Source organism: Lygodium microphyllum, chromosome 15, assembly GCF_053477565.2.
Source record: "Lygodium microphyllum isolate KBCC chromosome 15, Lygodium_microphyllum_v1.1.10, whole genome shotgun sequence".
In the NCBI taxonomy this organism is placed as follows: domain Eukaryota; kingdom Viridiplantae; phylum Streptophyta; class Polypodiopsida; order Schizaeales; family Lygodiaceae; genus Lygodium; species Lygodium microphyllum.
This window is the reverse complement of record NC_141149.1, coordinates 8,709,293-8,723,520: the sequence shown is the minus strand read 5'-3', so window position 1 is coordinate 8,723,520 and position 14,228 is coordinate 8,709,293.

The following is a 14,228-nucleotide window of genomic DNA, read 5'->3' as shown; positions in this document are numbered from 1 at the left end:
AAAGAGATATTGTAGTGGCTTTGGTGACCTTTCATATCAAACATACTTCTTGGGAGGAGTATCCATGACCTATGAGGGGTTATGAATGATTATTCTTGATTATATCGTTGTACATTGGAGAGAGAGCACGTATGAGAGAGAGAGAGAGAGAGAGAGAGAGAGAGAGAGAGAGAGAGAGAGAGAGAGAGAGAGAGAGAGAGAGTAAAAGATAGCCACATTTATGAAAAATAATATATCTATGAGTGAGAGAAATCTATGAGTGAGAGAAAGCTATGAGTGAGAGAAAAATAATATATCTATGAGTGAGAGATTGTGAGAGAAAGCTATGGAACTTTTGAAGAAGAATACTATGCGATGATTTCCATTCAAAGTGGTGTATTCTCTTGTATCTTTGTGGTGCCTTGAAGAATATGGAGAACATAATCAATTCGGTTCAAGTTAAAGCCGTGGGAGAATTATTTCTATGAAGCTACGTGAAGATTTCTTGTTCATGGTGTTCTTTTCCTTGTTGTGGTCACACCAAATATGAAAAAGATGTTTGTTGATGATACAAGATAGATTTTATTGCAGTAGATTTTCCATTTTCTTGGTGTTCCTCTTGGGGCTTCATGTTTTTTATGCACAGCTAGGAAAAAATACCATCAACAAGCATCAAAAGAGGTTGAAAATGAAGAAAATGGCAGCCAAGAGGAGAAGAATTCAATGGATCCTTGGAAAGTTCCTTCTACCACTGAAGAATTGGAGACTCTCATTGACAAAGCCACTTTCTATAAGAAGTTAATCACACAATGGCGGAAACATATTACCATCACGATACAGGCTCTATGTGGTGGACTATTTCCTCTCCTTGTTGAAGCAACGAAGACATGCATCTTGGTGGCAAGTTGTTTAGGAACAAATTGAAGTTCACAAGTTTGTGGAATTGAGAAGACCAATCAATCTACAAGCTACAGTGGAAGGTACAATACTATATGATGAAGTTGAAGCAAGGTTGTTAATGACCTCAGGAAGAGGAGTTCTACCTCCTCCCATGTGCCAGGAATGGTATATCCACCAAATGCAGTCTGGAGGGATAGTTCCCTACCCCTACCCCTAGATGCAAACAATGTCACATTATAGTGCACCGAATCCACAGTGGCCACAGATGGCGGTACCTCAAATGATGGTTCAATCACAACAACAATGGTCTCAAATAGTTCTTCCAAAGGCAACTCAACAACAACAGTGGAACCCTACCAATTGGAACAAACAAGTCCAACAAGAGCTTTGAATCAGAACTAGAATAGAGGACTCTCTGGATCAACCCAATTAGTCCATGTAGTGATTAGAGAGGCTTCCCAAATCCCTACTATAAGTACTCCAGGAGGTGAAAACATGAAGGACTACCTATTCAATTCAATTGCAAGCATAAATAAGGAGTTAATGGATGTGATCACATAACAGCTATAGACGTTGAAGGTGAATATAGCCAACATATCTAGTCTTGCAGTAGCATGAGGTGAAAGAGATGTGATACAGTCTAATACCTTGTGTGGAAAGTGCCATCAAGCGGGACATTTAGCCACTAAATGTACCCAAAAACCAACCATTCCTATAGCCTTCTGTTCATACTATTTAAGGAAGAACCATATAGAGGATATTTGCTCTCTGAAGGAGATGCATGAAAGAAGAAAGAAAGATGAAGAAGCCAGATTCAACTTGTTGGAATCCAAAATGAAAACCCAAGATATCAAACCAAACCCTAGGGAATTCATGCCTGATTTGGGCCCAAGGATGTTTCCCTCTCAAATTTACAGAGGACGATAGTTTGGCAATGGCCAGAGATCAGAGGTGGAGTGTTACGAATGTGGAGAAAAGGGGCATATCTCACCAAACTGCCCCAACCCTAGAATGTCCATGGACTACAAGCCCTTATGCAATCAATGCAAAGGAGAAGGCCACACTGTAAAAGATAGTCCTAGTCCAACTTTGTAAAAGCTACCTTTGATACCCAATAGAAGCAATTAATATTCTTTGATGTAGATAGTACTGCATGTCACCTAAAGGTGGGTATCAATCTTTTGAAAGAAGAACTATTGATCTTGCATGACCTATTGAAGGAAAACTTGATGTGTTTGTATGGTCGTATAAAGATCTGAAGGGTATTGATCTTACAGTATGCCAACATCACATCAACCTAGAGTCTGATGCCAAGCCTATGAGGCAAAGCGACACATGAATCTAAATTACTCCACCCTAGTGAAGGCCAAATTTCTGAAGCTTCTTGAGGCTGAGTTTGTCTATCGAGTGGCCAATAGTGGATGGGTTTTACCCGTTGTGGTAGTACCCAAGAAGAATGGAAAGGTACGAATATGTGTGGACTTCCAGAAGTTGAATTCCAAGATGAAGAAGGATCATTTTCATATCCCTTTCACAGACCAACTGTTAAACACAATGGTAGACCATGAACTCTATTCCCTCTTGGATGGATTCAATAGATATAATCAAGTCCACATCAGAGAAGATGATCAATCCAAAACAACCTTCACAACAGAATGGGGAACCTATGCTTATAGAGTGATGCCATTTGGGATCTATAACACCCCTACTACCTTCCAAAACGAGTGATGATGGTTGCATTCCAAAACCATCTGCATGACTTCATTGAGGTGTACCTAGATGACTTCGTGTATATAGCCCAATCCGTGAGTATTGGGGACACCTATAGCAATGTTTTGATAGATATCAAGAGTATAGGATCTCTCTCAACCCCGACAAAGTGCAGCTTCGGAGTCTCTTCGGGAGTTCTTATGGGCCACATTGTCTATGCACACGGGATAACAACATACCCTACAAAGATTGAGAAGATCGCAGCCTTGATTGTGCCAACCAATCTCAAACAATTGAGTGGATTTCTTGGTCATGTGGGCTATTACAAAAGGTTCATTGCATACTTTGCAACAAAGGTAGCCCCTTGCATAAGCTCCTAAAAAAAGATGCAGAGTTTACACAGACCATTGATTGTGACGAGGCATTCAACACCCTAAAGCAGTGTCTGATTGAAGCACCCATCATGCAGCCTTTTGAGAGTTCCATGTGCACATTAATGCATCAGGTAGAATGCCTAGGTGCAATCTTATACCAATAGGGCCCCTCGAAGTTAGATCAACCTATCTATAATACTAGCCGAAAAGTAACCAACTGAGAAAGGAATTATACCATAACAAAGCTTGAGTGCCTTGCAATAATGTTCACCTTGGAGAAGTTTCGACATTACCTACTATCAAGGCACTTCAACGTCTATGTGGATCATGAGGCCCTATCCTTCCTCATGAGAATAAGATCAAAGTGAAGGAAAGAATGATGAGATGGCTCCTTCTATTTCAAGAGTTCAACTTTGAAGTGTTTACCAAACTTGGTCGCTCCCATGTCCTAGTTGATCATCTATCACGAATCCCTCATAGCGATAAAGAAGAATTGGATGATTCGGACCTCCCCTGATGCTTCCCTTTTTCTAGTCAAAATTGTTAACCCATGGTATGCAGACATAGCCAATCCAATAGTATCCCCCTAGTATCTCTAGCCCGTGAGAAGAAGAAGCTTATGTTGGAATTAGCCCCCTACACCCTCTTAGATGGTGCTCTGTGCAAGAAAGGTAAAGACAAAGTATTGCAAAAATGTGTTGCAGGAGAAGAGATTGGAATTGTGTTGAAAGCATGCCATAACGAGCCTTGTGGAGGACACTTTGCAAGAGAAGCGACAGTCAAGAAGGCCTTGCTTGTAGAATATTGGTGGCCAACCCTCTATAAGGATGCCTATGACTACTACAAATGTTGTGATGCAAGAAAAAGTATTGAAAAAATGTGTTGTAGGAGAAGAGATTGGAATTGTGTTGAAAGCATGCCATAACGAGCCATATGGAGGACACTTTGCGGGAGAAGCGGCGGCTAGGAAGGCCTTGCTTGTAGAATATTGGTGGCCAACCCTCCATAAGGATGCCTACGACTGCTGCAAATGTTGTGATGCTTTACAAAAAATGGGAAAGCCTACCAAATCCAGCACCATGCCATTGCAACCTATCCTTCCCCTAAAGCTCTTTGAGAAGTGGGGAATTGACTTCCTAGGCCCTATTGATCCGCCAACCACCACAGAAGGAAATAGAATAGATACATCTTGGTCTATAGTGACTATGTGATAAAATGGTTTGAAGACAAGGCTCTGAAGAAGGATGATGGCAACAACATGGCCCTATTCCTGTACGAGAACATCATCACCCGTTTTGGCGGGCCCCTAGAGCTCGTAATAAGTGACCAAGGTACTCACTTTCTCAACAAGATTATGGAAGAATTAATAGATTGGTACATGATACACCATCATAAGTCCACACCCTATTATCCTCCCAGAGCCAACGGCCAAGTCGAAGTTACCAATTGCATCCTTTGCTTGATTCTCACAAGGACGATTGTTGCCTCGAGTCTATTCATTGGTATATAAATACTATATATCATGTACGTTCATGGCATGTTTTATATATCCTTATGTAACCTAATTTGTGATATTTTCTTAACCCTTATGTGACTTTTTACCATAATTTATAAATCCCTTACTATAAGTTTGTTTTTTTCATAAAAGAATTTAACAAATTCTTATGTAATAGATACAAAATACTAGCTCTATCATAGAATTGATCACAAACTAGTTGAGGCATGAATTCAAGCTATTCTGTGGAAGGGTGCAAGCATATTAATAGTTCTCACCACAAAAGGGTGTGTCTACAGAAGATATGACAAGTGGGCACAATGTGCGACCAAATGTTTGCTATGCTAAAAAAGTTTGTTGATCTAAAAATGCATTCTAAACTTGATTATCTCATTAAAAAATCCCCATAACATATAAGATCCCACTATTTCCAAGCTTTCATTAAAAATAAAGCGATCCTAGAAAGTTTTACCACATTTTAACATTGCCTAAAATTCACAAGCTATGATGTACATGTGCTGATAAGCTAGTTGCTCAAGCCTACTTCAAAGTGAGCAAGAAGTGAGCCTTCTAGGTCTTTAAACATGAAAATTAAAATAGAAATAGAAGAATATACAGTTTTGCCATTATAATACTATCTTTGAGCTCTCATACATTGTGATATTGATCTTAGTCTTGTCTTTTAGTTATAACATTGGACTATATCATTGCATCTTTTGTATCTAATTCATCTTAAATGATTGACGTCTCCACCATTTCTACAAAGCATATCAATAACAAATGCACGCACACACACACACATTCTAAAGATAACAAGAAATAAACACTCAAAATTTTTAGTTAGTTAATATGAATTCTTAACAAAAGCCAAAGAATATGAGTTTAACTTGTAGCTAAAAAAGATAGCTATATTGAAGGGAAAAATATATTGCCTTTCTATAGTCCACAACTAAATTCCAGATTTATTTGCATGAAGATGTAAATAAAAGTAGGATCTTTTACATTTACATCTATACAAAAATTATCTCATTTTCTTTTATAAAGTAGATATGGCTATACAAAAAATGTGTATATACAAAATTTTCCTCTAGGCCATGCATTCTACTCAACACCTCAACATTGTTGAAGCTAGAGTTCATTGTCATTTTCATATACGTAGATACATCATTGTAATCCACTAGTTATGTTCATGAAGAAAATATAAATATATAAGAAACTAAAATCAAGGGAAATGCTAAGAATAAGCTTAATAAGACTTTATTTTTAGTCATTTTATGTAGCAAGCAACATTACAGGAGAGACAAAGTGATGTTCCTTTACCTATCTCAATAGTCCTTTACAAATTCATTGAAGATCTTCCAATCATTTTCATCAAGTTCATATTTATTATTTTTACAATCATATGTGAGATTTGCAAGGGCAATGATACTTTCAATATCCACCAGATCAAGGTCTGTCAAATCACATGTAAAACTCCTTGGCCCCTTTGATTTTTGATACCATCCAAATTGAACCTCCATGCCTAATGGTCTATCTGAGAGACTAAACTCTCTTTTGTACTCCACATAGGCACTGCTAACTTTTCTTCTCATCTTTTGAAATTGTCCCAAGTACCACACACTTTGAAATTTATTTTTTCTCATACATTTTGAAGAGCTCGGCTTTGATGTTCCCATTGGTATTCTCTTCTTGAAAGAATACAACACAATCTGAACCAATGCCAAATAGATTATCATTTGTCTGAGTTTGATACTTCTCCTCCTTATTGTAATATACTCCTTGTTGTACCCTTGTAAGCCTCTCTTTGGACAACATGGGACTACCATTAAGTTGAATTACCAATGTAGACTTAAAAAGAAATCTACTATTCTCAAGCTCCACTACTGGGTTCACTTTATCTTTTCTCTCATCATTTTCATCCAACATAAAATATACTACATGTCTTATCTCACTTGTAGATGCATCCTCCTCTGAATCCATTCCATCATTTGTAAAGAACTGAAGATTCCTCATCTGTATCAGCCTACCTTGCAAACTTGAATTGGTATAAGCTTGAAAAAAGCCCTCGGACCAAGGCTCCAACCACCATTTCTTATCCTCTTTACCCTTTGGCTTCATTTGCAAACCTTCGCAGATCTATTGAGAACTTTGTAATCCCCTTTTCAAGTCATCAATGATCTTTTCATCAGTTGAAACACATTTATAACCACCTAGATTTGTTTCTTTGATGTTCTCTTTGAGATTTAACTTTTTCCATATGTGTTCTTGTTTCTTATGGGCCCGTGTTTATTTCACACCATCCTCCTTGCATTCAAAATGTGAAAGCCTATTCAAGATTCCTATACTATGCAACATGTTCATCAAGTCATAAGTGCACTCTGGCCCAACCATGCTACCAACTTTGCTGAAAAAGATTTCAACTGCATCAGATCTAGTTAGATGTATTGGAAGCATCTTATCTGGATGGAAGTCTCTAAAATATTTTATTAGTAGTACAATGAAGTGCCATGAGAGTTGTACATTTAAGAATGCCTCCTTACTAATAAAATTCTTTGATAATGTATACGTGGCATGTTTTAAAATCCAAGATCTCCAGAGTTGGAAGAAGAATGCCACTTTTGCTGCTAAATTGACTCTCTCCACCAAGCTCACGTATGGAGACAAGAAAATATCAATGTAGTCTCTAGCAAATTCAAGATAGACTTGTGTTCCACGCCTTTCTATGCTTTCCAATATTTGTTAACTCTCCCAAACACCATTGGACTTGCCTGCTACATATCCTCTATGCTGCAACCCAATTTTGACAATCATCTTGTTTGATATCTATTTCCTTAAGAATATGTTTATCAACAGAAAAAGAATCATAAAAAATGGTAACATGATTCAAATTAACCCAAACATCCCCAAGATCCAATTGATGCTTTGGTTTGTTGAGAAAATTGACTAGCTTTTTTCCATTGTGTATAGAATCCTGATTCATGCATGCCGAGTGCATGCCCAAAACCTCTCCATTTCATAATTTGCCTGAAAGAGGCCATCCATCCCGTCCAATCTCATATCGAGCACCACTCTTATTGACATAATTAGCTAACATTAATTTTCTTTGTCGACTATCTCCATTTGATGCATGCCCAATAATAGGACCTACTTTTGATTTGAGCTTCTTATCCCACAATGTCAAAATTTCAATCCACTGTCTATGAACAAAACTTGCATCAAATCAATAACAAGTACAATGAGGAACCACAACCAAGCATGGAAGTGCTTCATGAACTGGATTTGTGACAAATACTCTTTCATAACTACCAATGATATGAGTCTCAAATGCATCAACAATGATATCATAACCTACTTTTCCTTCACCAACTTTAATAATGTGTGATGTCCCACATTCATGGATTGAAGACTTATATCCATCAAATCCAACAAGAGTATCATCTTTGGGATTCTACCTATGATGAAAATAAAATCTTAAAAATTGATTGATAATATTTTTTGCAAGTCAAAAGAACAAATATTTCAGTATGTTTACCTTATCTGCTTCTTTATAGCAGTCTCATCTTCCACTGAGACAAAGGGAATGTTTTATGTAATTTCATGTTTTTCTTTTTCCTTTTTGATATATTTCAGTAATAGCATCAAAGATATATCCTTGTATCTTGAGGATAAAGTGGGTGGCTTGTCTATGTCCTCTCGTTGTTGCTGGGTGGCTTGTCTATGGCCTCTTGTTGTCGTTGAGAGTGAAGGGCCATTTAGGTTAGCAGTGAGGAACTCATGCAACCTTGGACCACCCCACATCTTTGCAACCTCAAACAAAGATTTTGTATTTGTACTATATCATTGACGTTCCTTTGATTTACCATGTTTGTAGCTATATCTTGTAAAAAGTCCCATAAAGCAAGCTTTCCACCAAATTTTCCCAATCTCTGAGCTTCTACTATATTGTTACAAAATCTCTTGATATCTTTTCGATTTAGAGACTCCATGTTGGCTTCATGTAAACTCCTTATTTTCACTAAGAGAACTGCAAGCCGAGACTTACTCATCCCCATAACTTGAGATTAAAATCTCTTACATGTCATTTGGCAACAAGTGTTGTTTGTGAAAGGGAAGTGTAACCCAGGAGGAAGAAGCTTGGTGGTGAGAGCTATGGTGGATGGAGAGCAAGAGCAAGAGAGAGAGTGAAACTCAAAGTGAGAACTCCAATAACCACAATGTGTGGCCGGGCCTTCCTTTATTCAAAATGTCACTAAAAGAATAAAGAATAAGTGATTGTGATGGGCGCTCGCCACCTGTAGTGTGCAGTGGCGGGTACTATCAATATAGTAATACACGGGCGGCTAGGCAGAGGCACCTTTACCTCCAACAACCTCCCACTTAAAGGCGAATCTACCCCAGTTAGAGAGGAAAGAAAAAGAAAGGCCAATACAACATGTACACATGTACAACAGGATGAGGAAAAGGATGTCATCTCATCCAACACCCATCAATCTCCTGAGGAAGGCAAAGCACTCTGTAGTGAGGCTCTTCGTGAGCAAGTCTGTAGGATTTTGCTCAGTTGGAATCTTGACAAGGTCAACAGACTTGTCCTCAATGACCTTGCGAATGAATTGATACCTCACCTCAATATGTTTCGTCTTCGCATGGAAGACTGGATTCTTGGCCAACTGAATGGCACTCATAGAATCTGAATGCAGTGTAGGAATAGCATCTATTATGCCAAGGTCTACAATCAAATGGCCTAACCAGATAGCCTCCTTGCAAGCCTTTGTGGCTGCAATATACTCGGCCTCTATAGTAGAAAGAGCCGTACACTTTTGCGCCTTGGAAATCCAAGAGATAGCCCCTCCAGCATAAGTGAACAAATAGCCAGAAATGGACTTCCTACTATCTGCATGTCTTGCATAATCAGAGTCAGTGTACCCCACGACTCTTATATCCTTACTGCCATAGCAAATACACATATCTATTGTTCCCTTCAGGTACCTCATGGTACCCTTCACAGCATCCCAATGTTTCTTGCCAGGTGTAGCCATATAACGTGCCACAACCCCAACTGCAAAAGAAATATCTCGATGGGTGGCTATCATGGCATACATAAGACTGCCCATGGCTGATGCATAGGGAATCTTGGCCATCTCGGCCCTTTTCTCATCTATTTGCGGACAATCGGCCTGTGAAACCTTCACATGAGAAGGTAATGGACAGCCAATAGACTTAACATCGTGCATACGGAAGTGCTCAAGGACTTTATGAATATACTCCCTCTGTGGACAGATAGAGTAGTCCCTGAGATCTATCGCACGTAATGTGCATACCAAGTATATGAGAGGAATGTCCCAGATATTTCATCTCAAAGTGCTTCTTGAGCTGAACCTTAAGAGCATCTAACTCCTCATGAGCTTTCCTTGCTAAAAGCATATCATCCACATAGAGTACCAAAATCAGTAAAGAGCCATCACAGGCTTTCTTTGTGTACAAGCATGGATCCATAGCACTGTGGCTATAGCCCTATGACTACATTAATGCATCAAAATTATGGTACCATTCCCTAGGTGCCTGCTTCAAGCCATATAGACTCTTCTTTAGCTTGCACACTAGGTGTTCCCTGCCAGGGTCTGCAAAGCCCTTAGGCTGCTCCATGTAAATCTCATCATGCAAGTCCCTATGTAAAAAAGCCATCTTGACATCCATCTGGTATAATCCAGGTCAAGTTGTATAACTAAAGCCAAGACTAAGTGTAGGGTGGTCATCTTGTGACCATAGGAGAAAAGACTTCATCAAAGTCAACACCATGCTCCTTCTTAAAATCCTTAGCAACCAATCGAGCCTTGAATGTCGGCTTGAGATGTCCAGGGGTACTTTTCAACTTGTATAACCACTTGCATGGCAAAGCCTTCTTACCTTGAGGCAAGGAAACCAAATTCCAAGTCTGATTCTTATGCAATGAGTCAAGCTCACACTGCATAGTTCTCTCCCAAGAGTGACAATCACCCTTGTGCATAGCCTCATCATAAGTGAGAGGCTCTCCTGTATCCGTAACCAATATATAATCCATAAAGGGTGCAAAACGGTCAGGAGGTCGTTTATCTCTAGTAGAACATCTCAACCAAGGATCTGCTACCTGACCAACATCTTGTCTAACATCAGCATGTCTAACATTTGGGCCATGAGCATTAGGTGATGCTACACACTGTCTAGCTGGCCGTGGAGTGGGTTGAACAGGAGCAAGTGGCTCCTCTTGAAAGATAACTCTGCATACCTCAACCACTTTCTCAGGTTGCATATGCATTTTGTCCTCATGAAAGATGACATCATGGCTGCGGATCACTTTCCGTGCCTACGGATCCCATAGATGATAATCCATCTCTCATGCATCTCCATAGCCAATGAAAATGTATTTGACACTTTTACGATCCAGCTTATTGCATTTGTCCTTGGGCACATGGCACAATGCCTCACATCCAAAGACATGCAAATGATCATAAGAGGGGGGTTGCCTACCCATACCTCCTCTGCAACCAAAAATTCAATGCCACTACTAGGAAACTTGTTAATGAGATGCACTGCAGTAGTAACTGCCTCAGCCCAAAAGTGTTGCCGTAAGGTAGCTTAGCTAAGCATGCTACGTACCCTTTCCTGAATGGTCCTATTCATGCGTTTCGCCATACCATTCTGGGGTGGGGTGTAAGGGGAAGTCAATTGATGCTTAATACCCCACTCATCACAAAACAACTCAAAATCACGTGATACATACTCACCCCCATTATCTGACCTTAGGCATTTTAGCCTTTTCCCAAACTGGTTCTCTACTAATGCAAGCCAACGCTGAAATGTGTCTAAGACATCGGATTTTCTCTTTATGGGATAAGCCCAAACCTTAAGTGAGTAATCATCTATGAAAGTAACAAAGTACTTTGCCCCACCAAGTGACTGACAAGGCATGGGTCCACATACATCTGAGTACACAAGAGCCAAGGGCTCACCCATGCGTTTCTTACCAGACTTTTTATGCATATTTCTAGTCTGCCTACCATACAAACAATGATCACAAGAATCAAAATACGAAGAATCAAAAGGTGGAAGATACTGCAAAGCACGGAGCATTTTCATTCCTTTAAGGGACATATGTCCCAAACGAGCATGCTAGAGGGATACATGGGGGATAGAACCCACAGACAAAACATGATCCAAGGTAGCTCCAAATACAAGGGATAGAGTCTGCTAGACTTGGCACCTCTTACAAGCACAAGCCTGCCACGAGTAATCTTCCATGTAGAGTCTCCAAAAGACACAAAAATACCCTGCATCATCAAGCTTTCCATCTAACATAATGCTACGAGTCAACGCAGGTACATGGCGTACATCATGCAAAACAAATGAACTACCAGAAGGAAATTCCAGCCTGACATCTCCAATGCCCAAAATTTCAAGAGACCTGTCATCACCAAGACGCATAGAACCAGAGATGGTATGATAGGTATGAAACCAATCTCTACAGGGTGTCACATGAAATGATGCACCCAAATCCAAAAGCCAGAACTATGCATACATAGAATGTATCTCAGAAGCCTGTAAGGTATCGCATGAAGAAGCTGCAAGTATGTAATCTTCATCTGAATCAATGGCTTGCATGACATTAACCTCTTCTATCTTCACACTGGACTTTGTAGGTACAAACCTACTCTCAGAAGACTTTTCCTGCACTTTCTCTTTTCCCTTTTCCTTGCACTTATCATCGCGCATCTTATGGCACTGTAGCCTAATATGTCATGCTTTCCCACAATAATGACAGGTAAGATCAGAATTTCATCCACGGGACTTACTGCGACCACATGACTTGGACTTGGACTTCTAAGAGTCCCTGCCCTTATGATCATTATCATGCCTACCATGTCTGCCACCTCTAACGCATGTGAAGAGTGGGAAGCATCATTTTTTCTCATGTTGATTTACTCAATCAATAAAGCACTCTCAACATCTTTGGTTTTCATCCCATCAAGCTTGTTCGTGCATATGGCAGTACGGAAGACGTCCCATGATTCAGGAAAAGTGCCAAGCAGAAACAACGGGTGCAAGTTGTCTTTGAACTCAATACCCTATGACAACAGATTCTTCATGATAGCATGAAATTGACTGAAATGAGATGATAGGGATGTCCCCTCCTTCATGCAAAGGTCCCTTAACTACTTCAGCCAATACATCTGTGACACAGGACTCTACTGTGTATAAATCTCCTGAATCTTCTCCCATAAATCCCATGTGCTCTGATTCTCATCTTCAACAACATTATGATGGACCTCTTCTAAGAGTGAAAAGATAATGGTAGACTTGCATAGCTCATCAACTTCCATCCAAACATCATCATCTATATCCTCGGGTTTAACACCCTTGAAACGCAAGGATTTAATATGCAACTTCTGTACCAAAATCTACCATATCTTGGACTTCCAATACCCATATTTGGTACCATCCAACTTGGCAATGTTAAAGAGAGATGTGTCTTTCATATGACCAGCCATACTGTCCCAAATCAAAGCAAAATTGCAAAATTGCAGGTTGTTGTAATTAGCAAAAAATGCACTAAAACCACTGCTAAAATTGGCTAAAAGAGTGGATATCACCAAGAGAATCACGTGTCCACCAAATATGACCAAGATAACATCAAACAGTAAGCATTGCCCTCATAGAAGTGCTCGAAATCTGCATATTTTAGCTTATTAGAATAAATGTCAGCAGTATGTAAAACTATCCCAAGGTGAACCGATCACTGATACATATGTCACTGCAGTTGCCAGTATCAATATACATCCAACAATGAGTGTCAAGGGGCAAGAAGGTACCAAGAACTGTCAAAGCAATAACCTGTCAGGCAAGAGACATCTCATAGGTCTAGAAGCCATGCATGTAATGGGTCTCGGGGTAAGAGAAGAGACCAAGTACAAGCACAACTGATAGAGCAAGAAGCAATGCATAACCATCCAAGATGCATACAAAACTGACAAACCTGTGATAGAGATAGGTGCCTGCCCCAATACGCGTATCAAATCATCCCACTACAAACGAATTACAGATATAAAGCTCTCAAGAGAGCAAATGCATGCAACTATCCCACAAGCTCAAGCTCAAGTATAAGTGAGACTATGTGTACATCCAAATATACTAAGAGGCTCCCACTAGAAGCAAAGTTAGATGCAAATAGAGCAAGCAATGCTCTAATAGATCGAGTACATAGCATCAGACATGCCAAATCCCAGTAGGGTACATCCAGAGCATAAATCCCAAGTTATCTCAGACCTGTAAAGCATAAGCTTGAAAGCATTCAAATAGCATGTAACTGACAACCAAATGTAATGCCCAGTAGGTCCAAAATTCTCAAATACATATGAAGATAAAGCTCCAAATGACTGTCAAGCATGGACAAACCAAGTGGCATCTAGATCTGACCAAAGCATAAATGTAAGAAGCCTAAATGTCAAGCAGTGACAATAGGCATAAACCAGTCCAAAGCATGGCAACTGAAGCCAAATGCCAGTGAATGATGACCAAGGCGGAGCCTAATCTAAGATCAAAAGCATCCCAGAACCAAAAAGAAGCATTTGACAATCTCCAAATACATCGATATGATCATTGAAATCTCCGGTAAACACCCTGGATCCAAGAACCAATGCATACACCAAGTAAATGAGCTTCAGCCCACTGTATTACAACAGCATATTTACTATCAAATAAAGCTCAATCGATGCCCAAATCAGTCCCGAAGCATAGTC